At 46.0% G+C, this 26,114-nt stretch overlaps 1 protein-coding gene and 1 non-coding gene across 13 annotated transcripts in view; one reads left to right on the forward strand and one right to left on the reverse strand.

Moving 5' to 3' along the window:
* The window catches only part of Plekha7 (pleckstrin homology domain containing A7), a 189,115-nt gene that overhangs the window by 84,306 nt on the left and 78,695 nt on the right, over positions 1-26,114 (forward strand). The window lies entirely within an intron of this gene.
* LOC130880866 (U6 spliceosomal RNA) lies at positions 7,575-7,685 on the reverse strand. The gene has a single exon (XR_009057663.1). It is a non-coding gene; the product is annotated as a U6 spliceosomal RNA (small nuclear RNA).

A 26,114-nucleotide genomic window follows, 5' to 3' on the forward strand; every position in this document is an offset into this window, starting at 1 on the left:
CCTTCATCAGGTTTATATCCAGCTTTATATCCAGAAAGGAACATGCTATTGTAGAAGGGAGATGACTTGCAGAAAGCTGTAACTTCGAAGGTAGCTAGAGTGCCCTTTGCGACCCACGTGGGCATTTTAGAGTCGGCTGACAACAGCCCCATCAGGGTGGAGCAGGTCTCTGAGGATAGAGTTCAGGACTAGAGGTCCCTAGCCCCTGGGGATTACCTGCTGAAAGAGGTGGAGTCAGTGTTCTCAGGGACCTGGCCCAGGCTGCCTGGCCCCCTCCAGCTGCATGCCGTCTTTCCTTTCCTGGGCACCAGCAGATGCCACCTCCTTGTGAGCACACTGATGCTATGCTTGGATGAATAGTCCTGAAAGGAGATGCTAGTTCTTACAAGGTACTGTTTCCTTTCTTGGCACAGTTTAATGCTGGGCTGAAATAAAACCAGTGTCTCCTGTGCTCTCACCTTAACCAGCCACACCAGGCTGTCACTCCCCCTTTCAAGAGTGCGTCTTTCTGCCTCCTTTCTTTGTTAGCCCAGGGTCACTTCTATGCTGAATGTCCCTGGTGCTTAACTCCGAGTTGGAGCCCAAGATCCCCACTGCAAAGTCTGTGCCCATAAATGCTATCTCTGGCTATACTATAGTTAGGATCCCCCGGGTAGATGTCTAGGACCTGTTGCAGAGGTTCTGTTTTGGACTGGGGTATCATTTTACCAAAAAAAAAAAAAAAAAAAAAAAAAAAAGAAAGAAAGGGAAAGAAAGAAAGAAAAATGCGCTTGGTCCTAATGCGCTCTGATTCTCCTAAAGTTATGAGTAAGGGGTGCCTGCCACCTGCCACATCCTATCAGCGTTGTCCTTTATGGGAGGACAAGCATCTGAGACCCAAGATGCCTACAGCAGAAGTTTGTTTCATGTGAACTTGGGAAAAAGAAGGGGGAATGATAGCTGAAAGACCAGGCTTTCCTGAATGGGGTCATCTTGCTGGGATGCCTTTGTGGATATCCCCGTGGAGGCCGTGCTCTAACTGTGTTGCTCTGCCTGGCAATTGAGCAGGTGATGTGGGCAGGATGAGGATGCTTAGTTCAGGTCAAAAGATGAAAAAGAAGAAATAGGATATCCATTTGCCTCTCCGTGGTTGTTAGGCAGGGCCTGGAATCCCCTCCCTCCCTTTTTCTTTTCTTTCTTTTTTAGATCTTTGGAGGGTGGGGATAAAGCTGTAATACCAGACCGTAAGTTTTTGATTTGTGCCTTAGAGAAAAGACAAGTCAAGGGGTTGGGTGCCTGCAGCATGGTGGCACTCATCCACCCTGAGGCTCAGGTCAGCCAGCTTCCTGGAGAACGTTGTGGATACCTTTCCCCAAAGGAGTTAACGGGGGCAAATCTCTGCTGGGGTGGTGTCCTTTGCCATGCTTGGGTGTGTCCACACATCTGTCTGTGACTAGCTCATGACTGTTCTCCGTGGCTGAGCATCTCCGAGTGCTTGTGGCTGGAGCTTTGCTCTGTGTGGGCTGTTTTTGTGGGGCAGCTGCTCCTTTCATCTGCTGGGCTGCCCCAGCCCTCTCAGCCTTGCAGAAGCAGGCACTCCCTGGAGGAAGAAAGCCCTTGTCACCTCTAGGCTAGCAGTGGGGTGCCAGTGTTCCCAAACTTGCAAATCTTGCCTAGAAAGATTGAGAGTCACCTGCCCACCTGCACCGTTTCAGGCTGCAGTTTTCCGGTTACCTGCAATCACAGCCAATACCCCTGTGATGGTGACTACTGCAGAATTTCTAGGAATAGATTTTATATTTTAGGGAGACTCCAAGGCCATTGTTTGGGCCCAAGAATGTTTGAGAATTACTACATCACATTGCCCCCTATCTTGTTTTATAGTAGAGAAATGCAATGTGGTTAACTTGCCCAAGAACCTGGAAGGCTAACACCATCACATCAAATTTGGTAATGTTCACACCTTTGAGAAGCCTGGCCCATCTTTCTGCTGCTCTTGTTTGCTGAGATCATTGTCTGGGAGCAGATTATTCCCTGTTGTGGGGAGCTGTCCTCTACACTAAGGAATGACTTGTGTGTGTGTGTGTGTGTGTATACCATATATAATACACTAGTAGGCCCTCCTATTTGTAAGTATGAAAAATGTCTCCAGTGTTGCCAAACATCCACTGGGTGCAAAATCATCCCAGTCAAGACCACTAGTTTCGTGGGAGAAGCTGTGGCTCGAGCTGCTCCCTGATAGCTTTATGTTTGGGGATTTTACTTTTATAATCTGCATAATTGGCTTCTTCCCGGCTTGGCTAATGTACAGAGTTGCACACATAAATAGAAGTCACACTGCATATGAGCTCTCCCTTCATCTACATCTTGGCCCGTGGAGGAAGGCATAAATCAATTTGGAAAGACCTCTTGCTTTGGATTCTAGTCTGTGGCTTCTCTGCCAGCCCTGTGCTTCCCAGCTGTGCGGTCTTGGGCAAGTCACTTCCCTTTCTCCCCGTGCCTTGCCGTAGATGATTTTGATGAAAAGAAGTGTTTGTTGTCAGTGAGAATGAAGTGACACCTTGCATGTGGAAATGTTTATAAAACATTACTCATCTATTAAGTGGCAATGATAAAATTCAGGTCTAATTACCACCACTTGAGACTTCTTAGGTTTGAAAGTGCAGATCTCAGCACAGTGAATCTAGTTGTGATATTGGCCAAGTATATTACGCTTCATGGAGTTTTATCTTCTCCCTTCTCACCTTAAATTTAATCTTCCTCTTCTCCCAGGCGACTATTGCAGGGCCTTCTGGGGCCCATTGTCTTGCACAACTGATCAGTTGGCTTTTCATTTGACTGACAGAAACCAGTTTTCATTATTTATTTATTTTTCTTTTTATGGTGGATTTCTGAAAGGCTGACAAATGTCTTGTGAAAACCAAGCCACTCGACACCTCAGAGGGTCAGGTGAGAGGACGGCGTGAGCCTGCAGAGCTGCTCTTAGGTAACCCGGAGCAGACTCCACTCATGGAGTCTTTCCACCGGCAGAGGTGGGCTGCATCCTGGTGTCACAGGGGAGGGTGAGACGGAGGCCCAGGCGCTCCAGGTTCTAAGGCACCTTCCAGCTGCTGCGTCAGACGGTGGGGTGGGTCAGGAAGGACATGCAGGCTGCTGTAGCTGCTCTCAACCCCTTCAGGTGCTGCTCTGTAGGTCTTGTGAACCAGTCTTGCTCCAGTAACTTATGCGTGGGATTTTATCAGAATATACATGACACATGCGTGATTGTCTTAGAACATCTCAAGGGGGAAGGCAAGAACATAAAAGGGGCTGGGTGGTGGTGGCGCACGCCTTTAATCCCAGCACTTGCGAGGCAGAGACAGGTGGATCTCTGTGAGTTTGAGGCCAGCCTGGTCTAAAGAGAGAGCCAAGACAGGCTCCAAAGCTGCAGAGAAAAACCAGAAAACAACAACAATAACAACAAAAAAGGTTCCTGTGAGGACGGATGCCTGGCAAAAATAAATCTTTTCATTTTCCCCACATCCTTGAGCCTTGGTGTCTTAGTTAGGGTTACTCTTGCTGTGCTGAAACACCGTGACCAAAAGCAGTGTTGAGAGAAAAAGATGTATTTGGCTTACATATCTTGAATCATAATCCAGTGAGGGAAGCCAAGGCAGGAATTGAAACCTGGCAGGAACCTGGAAGCAGGAGCTGATGTAGCGGCCATGGAGGAGGAGTGCTACTTACTGGCTTGTTCCTCATGGCTTGCTCAGCCTGCTTTCTAATCAAACCCAGGACCACAGTGGGTTGAGCCTTCCCACATCAATCACTCATCAAGCCCTACAGGCTTGCCATGTGAATTGCCATGTGCACAGTCTTCAGATATTTTCTCAGTTGAGGTTCCGTCCTCTCAGGAGATTCTAGTAAACTAGACATAGTCAAACTGACATAAAAACTAGGCAGCCCATTTGACCAGTTCTTCTACTGGGAGTTGCTCTGATAATGTGACCTTTCATATTAATGGTGATGTGACTGATACTTATGGTTGAGTGTTGTTTACGCCAGTGCGCATGTGGTCAGCCATTATTGCACACCTCATTTCATCCACCCATCACCTCACTGTACTCTCTCCATTTTGAAAGTGAGGAAGCAGGTTGAATGGCGTATGTAAAGTCAAGTTACACAGTGGAAGAAATGAGAATTGGATCCCTACAGTTCGTGAAGCCGGCATGGCCTCCTTCCTACCCTGCAGTTACAGTGCCCCCACCTGCAGATCAGCCCCACTCATCAGCAGATGCTTACAGGTTTCTGTGTTAGTGTGCCTGGACTGCTGTTGCAAAATGCTGGGTGGCTTAAGCAACATAAGTGTTTTTAGCCTGGAGACTAATGGTCAGGGTGTCCATAAGTTTGTCGTCAGGGACCTATGTCCTAGGCGTGCAGGCTGAGACCACCTACTTCTTCTAGTTGGTTAGCTCTTCTTCCTCTCATAGGAGCCCAGTTATATGTGTCTTATTTGTTTTGAGACATGGTCTCTCTGTGCTGTCCAGGCTGGTCTCGACCTTTAGAACTCAAGAAATCTCCTTGCTCTTTTTAGAGCTCAAGAAATCTCCTTGCTCCCTTTAGAGCTCAAGAAATCTCCTTGCTCCAGTCTTGTGAGCAGCTGGAACTTCAGGTGCCATTGCCATGTCTAGTCTAGGGTTCAAATTCCAGCTCAGTGACCTTTTGAGTGATCTCTCCTCTGAATATGGCTATATTCTAAAGTCCAGTGGGGGAGGACTTCTAATGTGAATTTTATTAGGGGACATGGGTCAGCCTACAGCAGCCCTGTGTGTCAGGTAGCCATTTTGATGGGTGACACCCAGCTTGGTAAGCTGCTGTTTGGCCCATTGGCAGTACCAAGAGCCTGCTGATACTGGGAGCCTCAAGACTACCTGCTCTCCGGAATCACACCTTTATCCATAAGGTCTGCATCTACCTGGACAAACCTGTAATCTTCTAGAACCTCATCTTCCCTACTGTGGAGTTAGGTCTGCCTTGGATAGATTAAATGCTTCCTATTAAAAGTGCTGAGGCCAGGGGGCACTCCTGTAATCCAAGCATTCGGGAGGCAGAGGCTGGCTGATCTCTGTGAGTTCAAGGCCAGCCTGGTTTACATAGTGAGTTCCGGGACCGTTAGGACTGTGTAGTGAGACCCTGACTTAGGGGACAGGGGGAAGAAGATGGACTGTAAGTTCTGAGCTCAGGGGTGTGTGACTTCCACCCAATACTTGATCCATGGCCCCTGGGGTTCTGGGGACATAACACACAACCAGGTAAAACCCACCACTGAGAACTGACTCTCGGCCGGCTTCTCCAGGACTATTTCTGCTTCTCTATCCTGTTGGGGGACATGAGCAAAAGAGCTGCTGGCAGCTGTTTCTTGTAGATGCAGAGACCGTTCCTGCTGTCTACTAGGAGTGAGAGTGGGATGGAGGCAGAGATGGCTTAGAAGGAAATTGCCTAATAGATGTTTGGGTTGTGGTGACCTTGAGGAAAGTAGTTTTAGTCAGTGTACAAGGAGTCAAGAAATTGGGGGCTACAGCAATGGCTCGATGGTCCAGAATGCTTGTTCTCCTAACAGAGGATCCAGGTTCAGTTCCCAGCACCACTTGGCAGCTCACAACTATCTGTAACTCCAGTTCCAGGATGTCTTACATACTAACATACTCTTCTGGCCTCTGCAGGTACCAGATATGCCAGATATGTAGGCAAAATATTCTTACATATAAGACAATAATTGAGAGGGGGCCAAGATGGAGGGGTGGGGAACTAGAGAGATGGCTTAGTGATTAATGATTAAGAACGGGAAACGTTCTTTCTCACAGAGGATCCTTGTCAGGTGCTCACAGCCATCTTCAACTAACGCTCTAAGGGATACCATGCCCTCTCTGGACTCGTGTGTGCCTGCACTCACATGCACACCACTAAAGAAAATCTGGTTTGTTTTTTAAAAGAAGGAAACCAGACCTGGTGATACACAACATACTCTTAGCACTTAGGAGGCTGAGGCCAGAGAATTGTTAGGAATATTAGGTCAGCAGACTCAAAAGCTCAAAACAATAAAACAATTAAACGAACAGGTGAAGCACCCATGTTCACTTCAGTCTGTGTGCCTCTGGAACATCAGGGAAAGGCTGAAAAGGATCCCTGTTTGCAGTCGGTGTACTCGCTATGGTGCAGTGTGGCCGGGTACGTGGCATGGCTAAGCTGCCTTCAGCCACCCTGTACACACAGCCCCGTGCTTTCTTTCCCCTGCTGCGTCCTACACTCTTATCTAAACACTTCATGTACTCTCTCATTTTAAAGGCCAAAAACCTTTGCAAGCAGTATGCGCAAAATGTACTTATGAATTTTAATTCTTACATAAATAACAGGTGGCAGAACAACCAAATTAGTATCACTGGCGGTGGTTATGGATAATTTACATCTTTATGGCTCCCTTCCCCCCTTTTCCCATTTCTTCCCTTTCTTTCCTCTTTACTTCCGTCCTTTTTCAGGACCCTGCGAATCCCAGGCTGTCCTCAAGCCCCTGAGTAGCTGAGGATGGCCTTGAACCTCTGATTCTTCTATCTTGATTTTCCGGATCCTGGGGTTTATGTGGTGCTGGGGATCAAGCCCTGGGCCTTGTATGTGCTAGGCAAGCCCTCTGCTAACTGAACCACATCCCAGCCTGCTTTATTTTCTGAACTTTCCACAATGAGCGGGATCTTCACAGAAACCGACAGAGGAGATAGAATTCATAATTTCAGGATGTTAGAATCAGCATTCTTGATCTGCTTTTATCCATTCATTTCTTGTATTTCATAAACATAGTTGAGGGTGTGTGAGTGTATGTATATCTTATTTGGCAACTTTATACATGTACATAATGCATTTTGATTCTATTCATTCCCCATTTCGGTTCCCTCATTCCCTATGGACCCTTCTTCCCATGGTTCACAGAGTTTAATTATTGCTGCTTGTGTGAGCATTGCCAGGACTCACTAGTGGCTATAACACTGAGAAAAATGATCCCCCTCTCCTCACAGCCAACTGTCAGTAGTCCTCAGTTAGGGGCAGGGCCTTAGATCCCCTCTCTCCATCCTTGTTGGAATGTTGACAGGGAGAGAGCTCCCACCTCAGTTATAGCTTGATTTTCTATGCCTGCAGCCAAAATGTGTGGTATCTCCAGCATTCGCGTCTCACCATCTAGGAGGCTATGTTTTACATACAATATGATCTTGCCTGGTTTTCATTGAGTAAGCACTTAAGCTCGGAATCTCTATGTTATTCAATCAAACAGAAACACCTTTGGCATAGCCCTTTTTTGAGGGTCGGACACATAGGTAATTTCTATTCTTTGACTGTAAAAACAGCTTACAACCATGCTGACCAACTTCTGAAAGAGACTATAGAAATGTTGATCTGGAAAAAAATTATGGTGAAATTTGAGATTTTATGTTCCGTTAATGGGGATGTAGTAGGTCCCCAGCACTTGCTTGTGTCTAGTGAATGATGAACATAGTAAAGCAATGCATTCCTATAGAATTGTAGATAACTTCGATAAATGCTAAAAGGAAAAAATGAGGATTTTTTTTTAAAATATGGAACACTTTACAAATTTGCATGTTATCCTCATGCAGCAGCCATGCTAATCTTCTCTGTATTCTTCCAATTTTAGCATATATGTTGCTGTGTTTAAAAAATATAGCTATTTTATTTTATGTGAATGGATGCTTTGCATGCATCTGAATTAACCAATTGAGTGCAATGCCTATGGAGGCCAGAAGAGGGCATCACATCCCCATAACCAGTTACAGATATTTGTTAGCAACTATGTGGGTGCTGGCAACTGAACCCAGGTCCTCAGCAAGAGCAACACATATTCTTAACTGCTGATCTCTCTCTCAAACCTCAGGAACAAGGGAATTATTTTAAGGCATTGGTGGTTTGTCCAGAGGGACCTTAGAAGAAATTGAAAAGTGCAAGCCTGTCGCACATTGACAGTTTCAAGGGCTTGGGGAAGGCTCTGCCATTTCACCTACAAAAACACCAGGGTAGGGCTGGAGAGATGGCACAGAAGAGCACTGACTGCTCTTCCAGAGGTCCGGAGTTCAATTCCCAGCAATCACATGGTGGCTCACAACTATCTGTAATGAGATCTGGCGCCCTCTTCTGGCGTGCAGGCATACATGGAGGCAGAATGTTGTATACATAAATAAATCTGAAAAAAAAAAAAAAAACAAAAAACAAAACCCACCAGGGTAAATAGTGATCTGCACAGTTGTGCAGCAGGGATGTAGAGCTTGCTCTGGCTTTGGGCCTTGCAGACCAGTCAAGTGGCAGCAGTACATTCTGGGTCTCCAAAGCAGTAGGAAAAACAAATACCACAGGGCTGATTGTTCTCTGACTGTGCGCTGTCCAAATAAATGGCTTCTGGAACCATGTCAACTCGTGGGAGAAGGCTTTTCTCTCTCTTTTTGGCTCGACTCTTCTTTGGGTGTTGAACAGCAAACAGACTTTCTCTGTGAAGTGTGTCTTGTTATTCTTACCTGTGGTACGGTATAATTTAGACCTTGTCAGAACAGCTGTCTTCACTCTGAATTTGAAGCCACTGCTCTCCTTTCTTTTCTTCTGTGAGCTGTTTACATGGCAAGAAGCGTACATAGAGGAGACCTTCCCCTCCTCACTCACAACTTGAAGAGGAAAGCAGAATCCTTTAGGACCCATAGCAAAGAGATATAGATCCGAAATACACTTTTGTTTGTCCACTCATCCTTGTGACTTGTTCGGCCAGTTATGCATCACTTGATGTTTGTGTGCCGTGCAGTGTTTGATTATCCCAATATCCAGTGAGTAAGACCTGCTTCCTTCCTGTTCAGTAAGAATTCAATGAGGTTGCAGACACGTGATTCCAAAATCACTTATTACATGTATTTATTTGTACCTATGTGTGTGATGGGGGTTGCTAAAGCATGTCATTGAACCACTTGCAGGAGTTAATTCTCTCCTTTTATTGTATGGATTTCAGGGATTGAGCTTGGGTCATCTTGTTTGGTGGCAAGTGTCCTTACCCACTGAACCATCTTGCCGGCCTATTTAAGCTCTTCCAAACAAAAATTCAGAGCTTAATTCAGTAGGTTTGGTGCTTGGATCAGTATTGAATGGCAGAACAAGTTCAGAACTGACTTTGACAGTGATGGCTAAGAGGAATTCAAAATGGGCTATTCTAACTGCGGGTCTATCCCTCTGCTCCTCCCCCTACCTTTTGGCGCTTCCTGCCCTGTGTTTTCAATTTCTGCCAGTTATAGCTACTGTGTGTTGAACTGTTTGAAAGGCTTTACGGGTTACAAAGTGTTAACATCAAGCTTGTTAGTAACTGTTGTGTGCAGGACATGTGTGTCCAGCTGTATGTCAGACACACTGTATCTCAGAGTCCCTCTCTGGTAGTTAGGTTACTATCTGCATGTAAATCAGAAATAGAAAGCTCATAAAAGGTGACTTGCCCAGGACAGTTCAACTATAAAAACATTTGAATTTAGATATTGGTCCTGTCCAAAGGACTTGCAATTAAAATTTTAATATATATTTATTTTATGTGTTTGAGTATTTTGCTTGCATATGTTATTTGTATAGCATGTGTGTGCAATGGCCTCAGAGGCCAACAGAGGGTGTTGGATCCTCTGGGACTAGAATGAACAGCTGATTATGAGTTACCACATGGTGGTTGGGAATCTAGGTCCTCTGAAAGAACTGCCAGTGCTCTTAACTGCTGAGCCATTTCTCCAGCCCCTAGGACTTGCCTTTTTTTTTTTTTTTAAGCTTAGTTGGGTTAAATAAGATATATAAATGTTCACTGAGCACACAGGAAGATGCCCAATAAATGCCGTTAACTATTGAGGAAAGTGTGGTGACTCTTGACATACTTATGTCTCTACGGTAGTCCTGCTGTCTGCTGGTATATATACCTTCCATCACAGATGGTACCCAACACCACCATCACCCTGGAGATGGTGAACCCAGCAATTCTGTGCTTCTTCCCTTGTACCTACAGTGGCACCACATAGCCCCAGAGAACATCTGTTTGCCCTCCCACACCCTGTTGCCCCCTGCCCATGCTATCCTTGCATTCCTTTCAAGGACAGGGTCTCTTTTGTAGGCCAGGTTGGTGTGGAGCTTGTGATTCTCCCATCTCAACCTCCCAGGGGGCTGGGGATTCTGGATGTGCAACATTGTGTCCAACTTTGCATCATGTTCCTTGCTGCCTGTGGCTGTTACTAAGTAAAACATGGGTTACTTGAGCATAAAGTGTTATGATGCTGAGATACTTCATGTGATTACCAAGGAGATACCAGGTATTGAATGGATAGGTCACATGTATGACATGGATTTGATGAACAAAGTGTGGTTCACATCTGGGGTGGGATGAAGCACACAGCGCAAGATTTTATTGTGTGGTTGAGAACAGCAAACAACGTCAGATTTAGGAATTTTTTATTTGTGAACATTTTCCATTTAACATTTTGGGGTTAGAGTTGAGAGTGAGTATCTGAAAACATGGAAGGTGAGAACTCAGATGCAGGCATTCTACATTCTGTTTGTTTGTTTATGCTTTATTTGTTTGTTTTTTAGATATTGGTTTTCAAGACAGAGTTTCTCTCTGTAGCTCTGGCTGTCCTGGAACTAGCTCTTGTAGACCAGGCTGGCCTCGAACTCACAGAGATCCTCCTACCTCTTCCTCCCAAGTACTGGGATTAAAGATATGCACCGCCCATATTCTGCATTTTAAAGATGATTAATTCATGTGGGGGAACCACTGAGGAAATCAGTCTGATGCTTCTCAAAAGCATAAATGTAGAATTCCCATAAAACTGATGAATTCCACTCCTGTTGTAGGAGCTGCAGGCCGCTTCCTGCCACCCAGCTCCCGGCTGCCTGGCTAGCTTATGCCCCAAAATAACAACACACAAACTGTATTCTTTTAACCACTGCCTGGCCCATTATATCTAGCCTCTTCTAGGCTAATTCTCACGTATTAATTTAGCCCATTTCTAATAATCCGTGTAGCGCCCCAAGGTGCGCTTACCGGGAAGATTCTAGCCTATGTCCATCCTGGATAGGAGCTTCATCGCATCTGCCCTGGAGAAGAGCTGCATCGCATCTGAGCTCACTTCCTCTTCCTCCCAGCATTCTGTTCTGTTTATTCCACCCACCTATGTTCTAACCTATGAGGCCAAGCAGTTTCTTTATTAATTAACCAATGACCTTCCTCCATCACACTCCCAGGAGAATGAGAATGTAAGTTTCCACAGAAACCCCTTGTCCACAGCAGCATTATCTGTGGCACCCTAAAAGTCTAACCCTATGTCTGCCAGCTGAGTGAAAAATGTGATATATCTCTGTACAATGGAATATTACTTGATAACAAAAGGGAGCAAAATACTGGGAATACTATAAAGATGAGCCTTAGCAGGTTTATTCTATTAGAAGAGGGAAAGTTAATGAAGGTAGAAAGTAGATTAATTCTTGCCCAGGGATGGAGTGAGGGGGTGATGCTAGAAGATTAGGTAGAAGGTCTTTTTAATTTTATTTTCTAAGATAGGGTCTTGATGTTACTCAGGCTGGTCTTGTATTCAACTGGTCCTTTGTCTTAGCTGCAGGCATAAGGCAAGGTACCAGTGTGGGATGGGGCGTGTTCTTAGTGGGGCAAACTGATGTGATGACTGTACCACTTGGACTGGGTCTATGGGACACAAGTCATGGTACCAGTGTGGGATAAAGGGTGTGTTCTTAGTGGGGCAAACTGATTGAAGTGATGACTGTACTACTCGGAATGTACTCAAAGCTGTTATAGTGAACTTATAAAGTGGAACCTTGATTGACTTGTGAACTATATCTAATAAAGCTGTTCTTGGCCAGGCAGTGGTAGTTCATGCCTTTAATCCCAATACTCAGGAAGCAGAGGCAGGCGGATCTCTGTGAGTCTGAGGCTAGCCTGGTCTACAAGAGCTAGTTCCAGGACAGGCACCAAAGCTACAAGAGAAACCCTGTCTCAAGAAACCAAACCAAGCCAAACAAAACAAAAAATCCAAACAACTGTCCTCTATGCTCCTTCCACCCCAACAAACATGCCGGAAAGGATCTTGCTCACCTAAATGACGGCAGAATTGAGAAGAGAGTGATTAAGTCCCATACATATATTTTTTTAAACTTTTGGCTTTTATTAGTTTATCTTCAACAAAATCTACTGGGGCAAAAGGGCTTTCTTTAGCACAAAATTAAATATTTACCTCTCAGGTGATTGTGTCAGTGGTCCTAGAAGTAATATCCCCCCTCAGTTTTTCTCCATTTCTAGCTTTTTTCCCCTAAGGACTGCATATTGCTTTTTGTAAATAACAAGCAAAAATAAAACTTTCATGAAATATATATTCCATTGGGTTATGCATGGCTTCTACCTGGTGAGCAGTTTAAAGATTAAATTTAGAATTTTTATTCTAGGAAGCCAGTTTTCTTAGGGGAAAAAAAGTGACTGATCTCATATTGTCCACAAACTGGCCTAACAAACACAGTGAAGTCCTGCTTTGGAGCCTCCTGTCTTTTATCCCCTCCTTTCTCTCTGTCAGACCACTAAGGACCTGGACCAGTTCTTCTCATCACTTTGGTTTGTATAAATTTGTATGGACTTACTTTGTGACAAAGAGAAGATGACCTTGATGGTGGTGGAGCTGAATGGTCAGGTCAAGAGGAAGAGACACACGGGGGCTGGAGAGATGGCTCAGAGGTTAAGGGCATTGCCTGCTCTTCCAAAGGTCCTGAATTTAATTCCCAGCAATCACATGGTGGCTCACAACCATCTGTAATGGGGTCTAGTGTCCTCTTCTGGCCTACAGGCATACACATAGACAGAATATTGTATACATAATAAATAAATAAATAAATAAATAAATAAATAAATAAATAAATACACAACAAGCTACACCAGAGTCCAGGAAAGAACCGTCACAGTGTCTGTGTGCCTGAGACCATGTTTCGCTCTGTTGTCTAAGCACACTTGTTTAGGCCAGCAATGCATAGGCTGCGTGTTTGAGAGCAGAATGTGCAGTCACAGTCAGAATGCAGCTGAACTGTGCACAGCTCCTTCTGGCACACAGAGCATTGGCAGCGTGGAGTATGACCTGCGTTTCTGAAGCTTATGGATAGCATATCTGGGACATCAAAACCTTCCTGCTCAGTTTGTGCAGGGTATCTGCTTGCATGTAAGGTCTCTGCCATGATGGAGGAGAGGAGGGCAGCTCCACTGAGTGCCTGCACCATGCCCCTCATTAAAAAACGTATGTATCTGTGTGTATTCAAGCATGAGTGTATTGCTGTGTACATGTGGAGGTAAGAGAACAATTTTCAGGAGCTAGGAATCTCTCTATGTGAGTTCTGGGGTGTCAGGCTTGCCAGCAAGCCTACCAGCTAAGCCATCTCACTGGCTAACATTGGTGTTTCCTAGCCCTCCATTTATTTAAAAGGCCTTTAAAATAAAAATGTTTTCAGTAAAACCCAGTGTCATCCACTCTCTTCCCCACCCCCGCCCCGAAAATCCTACTGGAAGTTCACATAGAGCAGAGTGAGCCCTCTATGGAGGTTGGTGGTCTGCGGATCAGGAGCTGTGCAGAAGTTTCTAGAAGCTGTTGGGACAATACAAGTAAGAGCTACAAGAGCCTGGGTTTAGGATGGAGGAGGGAGAGGAGCCAGCATATGCTTGACATATTTTATAGGAAGAGAGGACCAGGCCTCCTTTGTTACTTGGTGCAGAACAATAATGACTTTGTTTCACTGTTTCACTGTTGCTATTGACAGCTCATATGTATGTATATATAATCATTATTGCTTCTCACTGACACGGTTTACTGTGGCGTTCCTACTTCTGTCTTCCAGGTAGGAAGGTCTGGAGAAGGTAAAAAGCTAGTCCCTATCACCCAGGGCGCACCACAGGGATCCAGATCTGTTCTGTCCAAAGGCCGTTGAGCAACAAACCTAATGAAAGTGTATCAGACCTTTTGAGTTTATGGCTGAAATAAAAATAGCTAGAACCCTGTTCTCAGTCAGAGCCAGAAAATTAAATTGGAATGTTTACACAGCTTCATGATGTTAGATCAAATATCCAGACAAATCTAAATTTATGAGCTCTGTAAAATCTGAGTTGTTGAGAAGGATGGAGACTGGGCTTTGGGGATGTAGGGGTAGGGTCATGTGACTTGGTGAAAATATTTTTGAGTTCCCAAACTGTTCCTGGTGATGTATTTCTGGATGACAGTATCTGGATGTTTTCTTACAACTGATTTAAAAAAATAAAAAAAAAAGGCCTTAATTAAAATTTCTATTGTCTTTGCCACAAAAGAAGGAAGACTTTGGGTGGTTGTCATGGTGATGACTGAATACACCGGGAGTGGGTAGTGATTGCTACCCAGAGCCCTGAAACGAGCATTTGCCATTTTCCTCACTCCCTGAGAGGCCGTCAGTACCAAACTGCATATTTCCTTAATAGCTTTTTAAATTCACATTTGAGCCACATGTGTGCCTGCGGGGGCAGGCCCTCCCACGACAGCCACAGTTGCAGCCATGAAGGCTGAATCCAGTTCTAATTGCTCTCTGTTCCCAAGGCAAAACCAGCGGATGCAAGGTGCTGGGGAGAACTCAAATAAGGCGATTAGCAACCAGCAGCCTTTCTGGGTCACTGAGGAGAGGTGCATCAGCCCTACAGCCCTTCCCTTCAGAATGAGGAGATAATGCATGGCCACTCTGAGTGCTGCCACCAGGCCTCCCATCCCTTGGCACTGGGAACTGTAGCTACCAGGCAGCTTGTTGGCCTGTCGGGTGGAAGAAGGGGAATGGTGGAGCACAGTGCGTGTCTCAGTCATGAGATGACTTTTCCAGTGGGAGGGAAACCAAGTCCAGTAAGAACAAATGGTTTTTCTATGTTTTACTTCTTTCTCATTTTCCCCACCCTGTGTGTGTGTGTATGTGTGCGCGCGCGCGTGCGTGCATGCACGTGTGTGTGTGTGAGCATGCACTAGAGGTTGAACCTTGGGTGTTATCTCTCAGATGCTGTCCTCTTTGTGTTTTGAGGCAGGCTTTCACACTGACCCAAGGCTCTCTGATTTGCCCAGGCTAGCCTGATAGATGGCCAGTGAGCTCCAGGGATGTCCCTGCCTTTCCTTCTCTGGTTATGGACCTCTTGCCTATGCAGCAAACATTTTACTGATACTTAGCAACCCTCAGCCCTACCTATTTATTTTTAAAATGTGATCTCATAATATTGTTCAGACTCACCTCAAACTCCTGGGCCCAAGCCGTTCCCCCAGCTCCACCCTCACCCACTGCCCCAAGCAGCTGGGATTATAGCTATTGCACTTGTCCACATCTCTCCTTTAGACAGTTTTGGGGAGTTCTCTTCTTGGCTTGGCCAGAACCCAGGTAAGCCTGGGAGAAGGTAGACCTTTGTCTATTTGTAGATGGCTCTTTTGTTGTCTTACCAGCTCCTTCAGTGACAGTACTGACCAAGGCCGTCTGCACCTATGCGTCAGCCAGGATGCCGCTCATGGTTTGCTTTCTTCTGCTGTAGCAGATTTTCCCCTGCAGCTCTCTGTTCTTGGTTCATTGATTAATAGTCACTTGAGGAATCACAGGGAGGCATTTAACATGCATCAGATACCATCTCAGCAGAGAAAGCCATTCACTGAGCAAGCTCACTGCTGTCTGTGTCCTTCCCTGCCCACACAGCTTGACACAGGGGAGTGGAACTTGGATTGGGAAAGGCTCGGTTTCAATGTGTGATTCAGAGGCAGTGGTGTGCAGCGTAGAGTGGGAGGTGCTAGGAGGGTGCATCATGCACTCATTTTTCTCTCTCTCTCTTTCCTTTTTTGGTTTTTCTAGACAGGGTTTCTTTGTGTAACAGTTCTAGCTGTCCTGGAACTCACTTTGTAGATCAAGTTGGCCTCACACTCACAAAGATCCACCTGCTTCTGCCTTTCAAGTGCTGAGATTAAAGGCTTGTGCCACCATGACCAGGCTCATTTCTTTACACAATCCTCTTCAAAAGCAGGAATCCTGGGGCTGGAGAGATGGCTCAGCAGTTAGGAGCACAGTCTGCTTTTCCAGATGACCTGGACTCAATTCCTAGCACCCACATGGCAGCTCACAGTTGTCTGGAGCGCCAGCTCCAAGCAATTTGACACCTTCACACAGGCAGACATACATGCAGATAAAACACGAGTGCACAGAAAATAAAAATAAATAAATCATTAAAAAAAAAACCAGGCAGGAATCCTTGCTAGTGAAAACCATCAAATTCTGGGCTCTTTTCTACATGCATCCCAGAGTGCTGGGAATTCCATGGGGAAGCAGAGGCCTGGGGGTTGTTTCTAGGGGATGGAGAATCTAGTAAGAGCAACCCACCCCTCCCTCTTGTCTTGACAATGTAAAGAACTGATTTGTGCCTTGTTGTCTTTTTCCCTTTATGAGGTCAAGGTCTCATGAAGTCCACGCTAGTCTGAAACTTGATATATTCCTGTATATCACTTTGAATCCTTGATCCTCCTTTTTCTACCTCCTCAGTGCGAGGATTATGGGGTGGGTGCTGAAATACAGACGTACCAGTGATGGATGGAGCCCAGGGCCTTGCACATGATGGACAGGCACTCCGCAAACAGAGCCACATTGTCAACCCTTGCCGCCTTGTCTGATGGAGAATAGTCCAACCTTTGACCTCCTCCCAAATCTTTTAGGTCAGAAGGCCTGGCTCCAGCCCTCTCTACCTACGTGATCTTCTACAGATTTCTTAGTGGGTTTTTGTTGTTGTTTTGTTTTGTTTGAAATGGGTTTCTCTGTGTAACAGCCCTGGCTGTCCTGGAACTTGATTTGTAGACGTGGCTGGCCTTGAATTTACAGAGATCCACCTGTCTCTGCCTTCTGAATGTTGGGATTAAAGGTGTGTGCCACCACCACCTGGCTCTCTTAGTGGCTCTTATTCTAACTTTCCTCCGTGAAATGACAAGAACAGCACCTGCTCACAGATTCAGGTGGGAGATGCCTGGAATAGAAGGCAACACAGAATGTGATATAGGGGCTGGGGAGAGGGCTCAACACTTAAGAGCACTTAGTGCTCTTCTAGGGGACCTGGGTACAGTTGCCAGCACCCACAACTACCTGTAATTCCAACTCCAGGGAGACCTAACACCCTCTTGACTTCCATGGACACCCGTACTCAGGTATATATATATACACAGACACACAGAAATATGCATAATTAAAAATAATAAATGTTTAAAATTAAGTGTGCTCACTAGAGTTATTATTCTGGATGCCCGTCTTGCTCTGGTATCTATGTCTACCACCAGTCTGCAGTCTGGCTAGCTGTGGGAGAAGGCGGATAGCCCACGGTGGGCCCTTTTTGGGGATGTGGAGAATCTGCAGGGTTTTTTAGGGTGGGGCGATAGACCCCAGTGAGAACATTTCTGGTTCACCTTCTTGCTACCAGGCATCACAGAGAAGTTTTCTATGAAGTCTACCCTCTGTTGGGGGAACTGAAGTCAGAGCCCAGGTCTGGCTTGATGCCTCTCTTTTGCTCCCTCCTCTCTCCTACCCCGCTGAATGTCTTGAAAAATCAGAAGGAAAAAGAAAGGAAAGAAATAACTAGAATCGAGATAAAAAGTTCTCTCAGGGTGTTGCCTGTGCTCATGCTGTATAGGGTGGAAACTCTGGGTACTTGAGGTCCCTGTGGGTCAGGCCCCTTTTTCCTGCTGTGCTCCTCAAACAGGACTCCCTTCCTGAATGGGCACAACTCGGAAATAGAGCAGGAAACTGGTTAGGTGGGGATTTCCAGAGTCATCCCATCCCACCCTCTTCTAAAGGTGTTTGGAATCTGTTTCCGCAGATGCAAGGTAGAGCGAGGTCCTTCTTCCCTGGGTCCTGCGAGGATACCGGCTGGGCCAGGGAGAAGCACTGTCAGACTGTCAATTTTATTGTTAGACATCCCTTGAAGTGGACACCTAGTAAACAACAGGTTTTACCAGGCAGGAGGTCTGGGACAGGGAGGTTAGGTGCTGAGTAACCTGATCCTTGGGGCCATCTAGGGTAGAACAACACAGAAGCTACTACAGGAGGCCCCTCCCATTGGAATGTGACCAGGCCACTTTATCCCCTACACCGTGATAAACAAAGACCCTGGGGATGTCCCTGGACTCTGGGCACCAGAAGCCCGCAGATCAGTGGTTCCCTTTCACAGGGTTTACCTAAGACAATCTGAAAACACATTTGCATCATGATTCATAGCAGTGGCAACAGTACAGTTATGAAGTAGCAACAAAATAATTTTATGGTTGGGGTCATCACAACATGAGGACTATAATAAAGGGTCACAGCATTAGGAAGGCTGAGAGCCACTGCCTCAGATCTATGTGCTGATTTTCCCGGGCACAGCCTGGGTTTGACAGAATGAAGGGCTAAAGGTCAAGATTTAGTAGGCCACTGAGTGAGCCCATGTGCCCACTCTGCCTCTTGTTGGTTTCCTCGTTACTGCACTGCTCCTACTTGCAGGGCTTGGGCTGTTTCCTAGGTTCCGGAGAGGCACCACTTCTCCCACCAGAAAATTTTCATGCCTAACAATGTAGAGGTAATTCTAGGGAAAAGGGAATAAAATTAGTCTTTACATTATTTACCTTTTATTTTTTGTGTATGAATGTTTTGTCTGTTGCACCTGTGATCCCCAAAGAGATCAGAAGAAGATGCTGGCTCCCCTGGCACCAAAGTTAGAGACAACTGTGAGCTGCCTTAGAGGCTGGGGACTGAACCCAGATCTCCTGGAAGAATAGCAAGTGCTCTTGCCTGCTGAGCCTTCTGCACAGCTCCAAGAGAGGAGTCTAGAAAACATCCCCTTACAGGGCAGCAGCCTGGTGTGCACCAGAGGACCTGCCTCTTGGTTGCCATAACCACACAGTAGGGTGCAGAGGAGGCCACATGTCTCAGAAGAAGCAGTTGGCACTGGACTTCAAGTCCTGCAGTGTGTAGTCTTGAGCCAATGTTTTATCCCCTCTTGTGGTTATTCCTAAAATTATGAGACCTCATAGTGACCTCTGGGGATTGTACATAACAGCTGTTTCCAGTCACAATGGTCAGTATGCAAGAAATCATGACTGGTACAGATATTTCTCGTGGCCTGTTAGAGGATACTGGACACTGAAATATGAAAGGTGCATATGGACAAAATGGAATGGCAGAACCCACACAAATGGGATTTGTGCCCTTATAAAAGAGGCTCCTTGGGTGGGTAGGTAGCTCCTTGTGATTCCAGATTGGGAAGGTAGAGAGAGGACTCCCTGGAACAAGCTGAGTAATGAAACTCACCATAGCAACAACTCTGGCTTAGACTGAGAGATCCTGTTTCAAAAAGATTTGGGTGGAGAGTGGTTGAGATGGCTCCCTACAATAACCAACATGGGCACACACACATTCTTGCATGTGTTTGCCTATATGTGGTCACAAATACATGCTTGCGCACATGCAACACTTACACATGAAAGAAGAGAAAAAAGCTTCAAAGAGCTTGTTTGCCACATCCCACCATTCGAGGAAATAGAAGATCTGTTCATGAGGAATGGGCCCTCACCAAGACAGGGAACCTGTGGGAACTGTAATGTTAGACTTTTGACCTCTAGGAGTGTGAGAAATAAATTTTAGGAACTGAGGAGGTGTCTAAGGTTGACAGATTTAACAAGCATGGGGACCCAACTTTAGTCTCCTTGTAACAAGCAAGGTGTGGCAGAACTGTCCTGGAACCTGCCTGCCTCTGCCTCCCGAGTGCTGGGATGAAAAGCGTGTGCCACTATGCAGAGCTGAGATTTTGGGGTATGGTAGTGGAGGCAGGGAGGAATGTTCTAACCCCAGCAATGGCGAGATGAGTCACACAAGGGTGACTCCCTTGCAGCTCATTCGCCAGCCAGCTAGCCTACTTAGTGTAGACACCTGATGTCTTTGACCACACAGCAAAGTCACACATGTGCATGCATGCACTTACACACATGTGGACTTCCATGGGAACACACAGAAATCAATACGAGCACTTGATGTAGGAACTTGGTGTAAGCTTCCTATGAGAAAGGACTTAACTAGCCCAACACAGCCTTCCTGGAAGCTGGCCCAAGTTCTCCCTGTAGCTCTGCTCAGGTCCTTGGTTCTGCTTCCCCACAAGTACCACTTTGTGCTCAGGAAGTCACATACTGCAGAGATGATTACTAAGCAGTGTAGACTCAAAGCTGGAGAGTAGAAAGTGGCCATCTCAGTCATGGCCGGTCTGGGATCGCCATTCTTTCATTACTAACGTGCTTGGTAGGTAGTTTTTGGCTTGGGCTTGAAAATGCACAACACCAGTGATGGTCAGAGGCCATTCTGACATTATCAACACTCACCCTGTCCACATATGCTAAGGGCCTGAATCCAGGGCCTTATTGCTAGGCAAGTGCTCAGCCACTGAGCTATCCCCCAACCCCCTGAAACCACAAAACATTAAAAAAAAGTTTGTTTAGTTGTTCAACTCTACTTAATAGTCCTTCCGGCATGGGAGGTAGTAGCTGCTTGGTTAGAGTCACTATTGCTGTGATCAAATATCATGATAGAAGCAAGTTGGGGAGGAAAGGGTGGTTTGTACTTCTGCATCACTGCTCATCATCAAAGGAAACCAGGACAGGAATTCACATAGGGCTGGAACCTGGATGCAGGGGTTGTGGAGGAATTACCACTTACTGACTTGCTCCTCATGGCTGGCTCAGCCTGCTTTCTTATAGAACAGCCCAGGGACGACAGTACCACAATGGGTGGGGCCCTCCTCCATCTATCATTAAGAAAATGTCCTACAGATTTGCCTACAGCCTGAACCTATGGAGGATTTTCTCAATTGAGGTTCCTCCCTTTCAAATGACTCTGGCTGCAGCTCTTTCAGTGATAGGGACCTGTATTTAGTCCTTCTCCGTTCTAGTCCAACTCTCCTGTGCTTGTTCCAACTTTCCCATCTGGCTGATATGTGTGGGTCCCGAAGTGGACATATCTGAGTGGGCTCTGACCAGTCAAAAATGACCAGTTAATCTTGCTTGTTTTGGACTCTGTTCTAATGTTGAGTCCAAAGGTCTATTGGTGCTCCTGCAGCTTTCCCACACTGGACCAATTGGATCTAGAGTTAGTTCAAACCTCAGATCTAATGTAGAATGTATTCTCTGGGTTGTCAGAACAATGGACCACAAATCCAATGACTCCAAACAACTGAGTTTATTCTTTATTTGTCTTAATTTTGTTTGTCTGGGGGTCAGAAATCAGCACATCAGCAGGCTTGGTTCCATCCCATGCCCCTGCTTCTTCCTGCTTCTAGGCGTGGAAGCTGACATCTTCCCCGGCTCTGCATATGTCCCCCTGGTCTCTGCCTCTGTCCCCCGTGGCTTCTCTCCTGTGTGCACTTCTAGGGCCTCAGACCCACATGTACTTTCTCCAGTTCACGAAGCCTTGACACTAGACCCACTTCTGAAAGGCCTTTTCGTGTTTGGGAATGGAAATGAGTCACTGGAAGATGGATTTTGTTTAAGGCAGGAAATTATTTAAAAACAAGGTTGGATGGGTTTCCCTCCAGCCCTGTTTGCAGGAACTCCTGCTAATTCGTGGTTCCTAATTACTGTGACCTCCAGCCGTTCTCCTAACCTTCCCAGGCCTGTTTCCTCAGCTACAGAGTGGAGGTTGAAGAAGGGCAATCAGAGTAGATTTCAGCCCTACACGCTTTTGTCCTTTAAAAAATTAAATTATATTTTTAAAGTTTATTTTGGTGTGTGCTGACTTGCTGGAGACTTGCCTGCAGGACTCAGTTCTTCCTCCCACTGTGGATTCCAGCAGTGTTGTGGCCCGCTAAAGTCTGATGGTGATTTCTGGAAAACAGGGTTACCCTACTAAGAAAGTGAGTCACTCCAACATGACTTCATAAATGGGGAATTTGCTGCTCTTGACTAAGACAGGTTATCTTTTTTTTTTTTTTTAAGATTTTATTTATTATGTATACAATACGGTGTTCTGCCTCCATGTATGACTGCATGCCAGAAGAGGGCACCAGATCTCATTGTAGATGGTTGTGAGCCACCATGTGGTTGCTGGGAATTGAACTCAGGACTTCTGGAAGAGCAGTCAGTGTCCTTAACCTCTGAGCCATCTCTCCAGCCCCTAAGACAGGTTATCATTTGTGAAAATCTAAAAGGCTTTCATGCCGTTTGCCTTGACGGGGGTAGGTGTGAGCCGCCCTTACCCCCTCCCCTCCATTACTCGCATGCAGGTAGGAGCACTGCGGACTTGGGGACAGGTGCTCCTCAGATATGTATCTATGTATCGAGTAAGTGGGTGGATGAGATGAAGTGAGGATGCTGAGCTCACAGTCATTGTTGGGGACAGGTGAGGCAGCATCTTTCAGGTCGTGTCACCTAGAAAGATTTCTCCCGAGTACACGATCAGACAGCGGCAACTTTTCCCTGTGGCTCTCTGGAGCAGTTTCTGGATCTGGGACCAAGCTCTTAAGGGTTACATTCTGACCTGTGGTCTAAATGCCATACTCAGTGTTAGGGGAAGTGTGTGCTCCTCTCCAGAGATGTGTTTCTGTCCCCAGAGCCCCTGCCTGCTGTCTTGGATCACTTTTGGTGTCCGTCATCAGAGCAGCATTCACTACTACCTGTTCTTGGGTTCTTCTGGAATGATGCTGGTGGCATTTGCTGGGTGTTCTTTGACAGGGAAGAGTCCAGTGGTCTGGATTTAGCTGTGCTGTAGTCTCGGCAGGAAGCTGTAAGGGCAAGATCCCATCAGCCACTGGGAGTTTCTTCCAAGATATGACAAATGTGTATACGGTACTTATTCATTCAGTAAGAAGGAAACTTTGTAGTCAATTTTTGCCATTCTCCTTTTGTTCTTACTCTCACGTCAGATTCTTCTAAACATGTCATGCTAAAGGAAGATCCTCTATAGTTGCCAGTGTTGGTACAAGGTAGAGTCCCCACTCCAGCAGGTGCATCCAGTCCGAGGTCCAAGGCCAAGCACAGCTATGAATTTGGCCCAACACAGAATTGTAAACTTTTTTTTTTTTTTAGTTTTTCGAGACAGGGTTTCTCTGTGGCTTTGGAGCCTGTCCTGGAACTAGCTCTGTAGACCAGGCTGGTCTCGAACTCACAGAGATCCGCCTGCCTCTGCCTCCCGAGTGCTGGGATTAAAGGCATGCGCCACCATCGCCCGGCTGTAAACTTATTTAAAACATGATTAGATTATTTTCAAAGACTCCATTGTGAGCTTTGTAGGTAGCAGCCTGTGTTGCAAGGTCAGAGGGTGGGGCTCCCTGAGCAGTTGAGCTTGCACGTCTGTGTGCTCCAGTTTGTTTCTTAAACACTCCTACTGTGGCTTAGCCCTTTGTTCTTCACACTCTGGCAGAGCTTCAGATATAAAGACGTGTGAGAAAACTGAGTGTGCATGCCATATAGATGGGCTCCCAGGTCAAGCCTGGGACAGAGGGTGTGGTGACGGCCACAGTGACCACAGTGAGCCGAAAGGTGGGTCTGCTTCCCAGTCTTGCAAAAGTGTTTGCTTTTTCATGGTGGACTGGATTCTTTTTTTAAATGAATGTATGACATTTTTGGCTTTTAAAATTCAACTGGATTTTTAGTCTCATTGGAATTCAAGTAAACCCTGTCTTGGGGACATACTAGTTCATAGTCATCAGTTTGCAATGCCTGCTATGTGGCGGGTAGGTTGACATGTGGGATGGATCCCAGGATTGTCTCTGTATAAGGAATGCTGAGTGCCCTGGGAGCTATATGTGAAGGTGAGTGCTATGGCCATCTTTGTTGTGGACATGGGGGAGTTCACGCTGTGTAAAGCACAAAGCAACTTGGAGAACATGTACAGTATCTACTGCGTGTGTGCGTTTGCGTGTTTGTGTGTATGTGTGTGTGTATGGAGGAGTGCATGTACCACAACAAATGTGGAGCTCAGAGGACAAAACAAGGGACTTGGTTCTTTCCACCATGTGGGCTCTAGGCAATTAAACTCAGGTTATCAGGCTTGGCAGCAAGTGCCTTTACCCAGTAAGTCATCTTGTTGACCTTTAAAATTTTTAGAATTATTTCTAACCACCTCGTGTGTGTGTTTGTGTGTGTGTGTGAGAGAGAGAGAGAAAGAGGGGGGGGAGAGGGGGGCAGATAACTTGTATCGGTTCTCTTCTTCCACTGTGCAGGTCCTAGGGATTGAACTCAGGTAGCCAGGCTCAGTGGTGAGAGCCTTGACCTACTGAGCTGTCTCACTGGCCAACTAAAATTTTAAATGACTAAGTAATCCGTAAACACAAATAACAATAATGACACAGGGTCAAACAGGCACAAGTATCTGCCACCAGAGTTTAACACTACTACTGCATTTGGATTCATGGTTCATAATCCTTCTGGAATATGTACCTCTTGAGAAAATTTTGAAATGCAAGTAAGAATTGGGAAGAATACCACCGTAGTTTAAGCCTTCAGGAGTCGGAGGGGCTGGAGGTGACCAGGCAGGGCCACTTGGAAGGAAAGAGACCTTGAAGGTTACACAGAATGTAGCAGGGAAGATGGCAGTGGGAGACACACTCAGGTGGGAGTGACAAAGTGATTGGAGCTGGCGGACAGTTAATCTCACAGGACATGGGGTGGTCAGATACAAAAGCAAGGTGGGAGAGGGGAGATAATCGAAGAAACCTGGGCTCCAGCGCAACTGATGTGGCAGCAAGGACAACCTGGCCAGAGATTTTGGAGGTAGGGCCATTGGGCAGAGTGGCCCTGCTGGTTCTCACATACCTGTTACTGATCTCTTTCAGGGTGTTACTGGTGATAGAGGGTTAAGTCTGGTACCTGATGACTATGCCCAGGGCACTTCCTGTTCCTTCACTGGCTCCTTGGCATCTGGCCCACTGGGGCCAGAGGTGGCCTTTGCCTGAAGAGTGAGCAGGAAGAAGACTAAGCCTCCACTTTGTGCTAATTAGAACTTGAGTTTTGGTCATGCGGTTGAAGAAAGGCTCTGGGCTGCTTTCTGCTCTGATGTCTTTGTTTGTGAAATGGACATAGTACTACATACAAGGGCGTTGTTCTTACAACAGGATTTCTAGATGAAGTCACTCTTGTGTTTACATTGGACACCTGCCCCAACATGGGTGCACAGCACAAATGACCACAGCTGTCTGTCCTGTTGGATTGAGTGCTTGTATCATGAGGCAGGTGAGGCAGTAATCATTCTCTATTCCCCAAAGTACAGTGCTAAGCACACAGTAGGACCAAATAAGTATTAAATATGTGGTGTTTGTGCTAGTAAGCCTAATTCAGGTTTTTTGTTTGGTTTTGGTTTTTCAAGACAAGGTTTTTCTGTGTAGCCCTCTGTGTGTCCTGAAACTCACTATGTAGACCAGGCTGGTCTCTGCCTCCTGAATGCCGGGATTAAAGGTGTGTGCCCTCATCACCCAACTAATTCAGTCTTTATAACAATTTATTTGTGATTATTACAATCTCTTTTGTAGTTAAAACTATTTTGTTAGGGAAGACAATTGAGAGAATGGCTCCTAGTCTCTCTCTCTCTTTCTCACATTTTCTTTATTTTTGAGAATTTCATACATGTATACAATGAAATATGATCATATCTACTTCCTATTTCTGTCTTCCAACTCCCCTCTATTCCCTCCATTGTGTACCCTCCCAACTTATGTCTTTGTTGTTGCTGTTTGTTTGGATAACCCACTTAGTCCAGTTACTGTGGCCTGTAGGTGAATGGGTCTGGAGCCATCCCCAGAGCACCCTCAAAAATGAATGTTCTTCCTCCACCAGCAGCCAGTAGTAGCTCCTTGTATAAACTGATGACATGACCACTCCATGGTATGGTTAAGGGGAAGGTTTATATTGTAGATATGAGAGAGAGAAAACAGAGGCATCTAGAAGAGAAAGAAGTAGACTGGACATGGCCCAAGGCCTTTGTGAGAGAGAGGAAAACAGAGAAGCACGTGTCTACACTCAGGCATAGCCAGAATAGCAGGGCTGTAAGGAGAATGAGTAGCTTGTGGGAGGGAAGCC

This window comes from Chionomys nivalis, chromosome 8, assembly GCF_950005125.1.
Source record: "Chionomys nivalis chromosome 8, mChiNiv1.1, whole genome shotgun sequence".
NCBI lineage: Eukaryota > Metazoa > Chordata > Mammalia > Rodentia > Cricetidae > Chionomys > Chionomys nivalis.